Here is a 4,858-nt window from a genome sequence, read left to right as displayed (position 1 = left end):
CGAAGCTATCTCCTTGCCTTTCTTGGTGGCCATCCTGAAAAGAAAGAGAAGGAAGGAAAACATTAAATCCAAGAATCAATTTGACAAAAAACATGCAAGTGACTTGTGGTGCCCATGATGAATGTAAAAGTAAGGGTCACAACACTTGGCATGGGATGCAAGAGGAAGTAAAGCATGCAATGGCATGAGAAGAGTAGTCTCAAGCATCCATAATAAAGAGCAAGTCATGTTCAATTAATATCTAATTGGCAAGTATAAACTTTAAGCACACAAATTAGACTCAATGCATTTAAGAGAAAGTAAGTGAATGAGGACGGAGCACTAATTTGAAAAATATATGACTAAAATGAACCAAAATGGTATATGTGCATTTTCTCAAACACTTGGTGTGCAATAATCAAGCAATGAGCAATTATGAGATACTAAACCAATTCAAAGCCCAGAATGGAACATCAATCATCACATAAACATCACACAATGGGAAAGATAAGAAAAAGAATGACAAAAGATCTATTAATGCAAATTAAGCTCAAATTCAACATCCATGTAGAAATAAGGAAAAAGGAAAGGTAAGCAAACAAAAAGCAAGAAACATCATCATGCAAGTAAAAGGGAAACTAAGTAAAGCAATAAGAAGCATCTAACTAGAGAAAATAATGCAAGAGAAAATAAAGAAGAGAAGTAGAAGAAGTGAAACCTTGAAAAGTATGAAGGAACAAGGTTGAATCTTCTTTTGTGAAGATGAGAAAGAAAATGGGAGAGGTGTAGTGCCACCGGAAAAAGTTGGATGTCGCTGGTGAGTGGCCGGAGATAGTGGTGGTGGGGTAGGGAAGAAGAAGAGGAGAAGGGAGATGATGGAGGGAGAAGGAAAAGAAACTAAGAAAGAAAAGTGTTTGAGAGAAAGAAAAACAGGGCAAGGCGCAAAGTATAAAACTGACTCGCGCAACCGGCGCGCGCGCGCAAGAGTGGAATTTCGCTACCGGCGCGCGCGCGCACTGTGCGTTGGCGCGTCGGTGCCCTTCTTCAAAGAGATATTTTTGTTTTCTTTATCTTTTTCACATCCTATCTATATGAACATTCTACCTATCCAACAAAAGCAACAAAGCTAGCATTCCTATGCACTCAATCAATCATCAAAAGATCACAAAATTCACAAGAAACTAAAGATACAAACAAGATGGTATAAACAAGGAAGATCTTACCACGGTGGGGTGCCTCCCACCAAGCACTTTTCTTTAACGTCCTTAAGTTGGACGGTCCTTTTCTTAAGCTTCCTCTCTCCTTGGTGCATCCTCCTATATGTACACATCTAGCTCTCTTGGGGGCTTGCAACCTTGATACTTCTTCACTCTATGTCCATTCACTTTGAAAGTTGCTTCACTCTTGGGATCAAACAATTCCACCACTCCGTAGGGCTTCATCTCCTTCACCTTGAAAGGTCCTTCCCATCTAGAACGGAGCTTGCCAGGCATAAATCGGAGCCTTGAGTTGTAGAGGAGGACCTCATCACCTTCTTAAAAGTCCTTCTTCCGGATGTGATGGTCATGAAATGCCTTAGTCTTTTCCATGTAAATTTGGGCATTCTCATATGACTCATTCCTCAAACACTCAAGCTCTTCTAGTTGTAACTTCCTAGCTTCACCCGCCTTGGCTAAATCCATGTTGCACTGCTTTACCGCCCAATAGGCTCGATGCTCAATCTCCACCGGAAGGTGGCATGCCTTACCATAGACGATCCGGAAAGGACTCATCCCTATCGGAGTCTTGTAGGCCGTTCTATATGCCCATAGTGCATCTCCTAATCAAAGGCTCCAATCCTTTCTTTGTGGATTGACCACTTTCTCCAAGATTCTCTTGATTTCCCAGTTGGACACTTCCGCTTATCCATTTGTTTGCGGATGATAAGCAGTAGCAACCTTATGCGACACTCCATAGCGCTTGAGCAATGCTTCTACCTTCCTATTACAAAAGTGGGATCCTTGGTCGCTCACGATTGCTCGTGGCGACCCATAACGGCATACAATGTGATTCATAATGAAAAAAAAATGGCATTGGCGTCGTCAAGGCGGGTAGGTACGGCCTCTACCCACTTTGACACGTAGTCAACCGCTAACAGAATATACAGATACCCACTAGAGTTGGGAAACGGTCCCATAAAGTCAATGCCCCATACATGAAATATCTCACAGAACAACATAGGTTGCTGAGGCATTTCATCCCTTTGGGATGCGTTTCCTGACTTCTGACACTAATGGCAAGACACACATAACCGGTTAGCATCCTTGAATAAGGTTGGCCACCAAAATCCATAATCCAACACTTTTTAGCGGTCCTTTGTGGGCCAAAGTGGCCACCACATTCGGACGAATGACAAGCTTCAAGAATTGGTTGGAATTCAGACTCTAGGACACATCTTCGAATTACTTGGTCTACGCCCCTCTTCCACAAGTGAGGGTCATCCCAAATATAGTATTTAGAATCACTCCTTAACTTGTCCCGTTTTTTTCTTGAAAAGTTGGGAGGAAAGATTCTTGTAACCAAGTAGTTCGCCATTGGGGCAAACCAAGGAAAGCTATCCGACACAGCATGCAAACTATCCAATGGGAATGAGTCATTGATCGGAAATGGATCAATTTTCAAATTCTTAATGCGGCTTAAATGATCCGCAACCAGGTTTTGAGATCCACTCCGGTCCCTAATCTCAATGTCAAATTCTTGCAAAAGCAAGATCCAACGTATGAGTCTAGGCTTTGACTCATTCTTTGTCAATAAGTACTTTAAAGCTGTATGATCCATGTATACCACTATCTTTGAACCTAGCAAATAATATCTGAATTTATCTAAAGCATGAACAATAGCTAGGAGTTCTTTTTCAGTAGTGGTATAGTTAGATTGTGCCGCATCTAGTGTCTTAGAAGAGTAAGCAATGACATAAGGGAGTTTACCATCGCGCTGTGCAAGCGCGGCACCCACAGCATGGTTTAACACATCGCACATTATCTCAAATGGCAACGTCTAGTTGGAGCCTCGCACAATTGGTGCCGTGGTAAGAACTCTCCTTAGCTCTTCAAAAGCTTTTAAACATTCACCATCAAACTCAAAATCCACATCTTTTTGGAGTAGGCGCGACAATGGTAAAGCAATCTTGCTTAAGTCCTTGATAAAGCGCCTATAAAATCTTGCATGTCCCAAAAACGAGCGGACCTCCCTCATGGATGAGGGGTGAGGCAAAGTGGTGATAACATCAACCTTGGCCGGGTCTACAGAAATGCCTTCATGAGATACTACATGTCCTAACACTATACCTTGTTGTACCATAAAGTGACATTTTTCAAAATTTAAGACAAGGTTAGTGTCAACACATCTAGCTAGGACCTTGGCCAATCTCTCTAAACAAAAATCGAATAAAGTACTATAAACGCTGAAGTCGTCCATAAAGACTTCCAGGCAATTCTCTATTAGATCGGAGAAGACACTCGTCATGCACCGCTGAAAAGTAGCGGGTGCGTTACATAGTCCAAATGGCATCCTTTTATAGGCAAAGGTGCCAAACAGACAAGTAAACGTGGTCTTCCCCTGATCTTCAGGAGCAATATGTATCTGGAAGTAGCTAGTAAATCCATCAAGAAAGCAGTAGTGAGATTTACCTGCCAAGCGGTCTAGTATCTGATCGATGAAGGGTAAGGGGTAATGGTCCTTCCGTGTGGCGGCGTTCAATCTTCTGTAGTCAATACATACTCGCCACACAGTTTGTACTCTTTTAGTGACTATTTCACCATCGTCCTTCTCGACCGTTGTGATGCCCGACTTCTTGGGGACAACTTGAACCGGGCTCACCCACTCACTGTCGAAAATTGGGTATATGATATCCGCATCCAGTAATCGGGTGACCTCTTTCTTCACTACATCGAGGATGGTTGGGTTGAGCCTCCTTTGCGGTAGCCTAACCGGCTTAGCTCCATCTTGGAGAAATATCCTATGCATGCACTTGCGGGGGTCAATTCCCACAATATCCGCTAGGCTCCATCCTATTGCTTTCTTGTACTTTTTGAGAACATCTAGGAGCTTTCCCTCTTCTTCATTTGAGAGCTCACTAGCAATAATGACTGGAAACCTTTGGTTATCCTCTAAGAAAGCATACTTCAAATGAGATGGAAGGGGCTTGAATTCACTTTTTATCTCAAGTTGAGGTTCCTTTTCATCAATCTCATAGGATTCATTCTCGACAACTTCTTCATGTTCATCTTCTTGGTCATCCATCTCCTCAACAATGGGGTAGCTTGGTGGACGAAATTGTGATTACACTTTGATTATGTAAAATTCATTGCTCTTTCTTTCACTGGCAATAGCACCAAAAACATGATGCCAATACCATGGTTCACAACTTCGCACAACTAATCAGCAAGTGCACTGGGTCGTCCAAGTAATACCTTACGTGAGTAAGGGTCGAATCCCACAGACATTGTTGGTATGAAGCAAGCTATGGTCACCTTGTAAATCTCAGTCAGGCGGATATAAAATAGTAATGGGGTTTTCGAAATTAATTAATAAAATAAGGATAGAAATACTTATGTAAATCATTGGTGAGAGAATTTCAGATAAGCATGTAGAGATGCTTTTGTTCCTCTGAACCTCTGCTTTCCTGCTGTCTTCATCCAATCCATCTTACTCCTTTCTATGGCTGGCTTTATGTAAGGATGTCACCGGTGCCAATGGCTACTTTCGATCTCTCTCGGGAAAATGGTCCAAATGCTCTGTCACAGCACGGCTAATCGTCTGGAGGCATCACCCTTGTCGTTGGTTGCATCCTATTCCTCTCTGTGAAAATGGTCCGATGCGCTGTCACTGCATGGCTAAT

This window comes from Arachis ipaensis, chromosome B05, assembly GCF_000816755.2.
Source record: "Arachis ipaensis cultivar K30076 chromosome B05, Araip1.1, whole genome shotgun sequence".
Taxonomy (NCBI): domain Eukaryota; kingdom Viridiplantae; phylum Streptophyta; class Magnoliopsida; order Fabales; family Fabaceae; genus Arachis; species Arachis ipaensis.
This window is presented reverse-complemented; position numbering follows the sequence as displayed.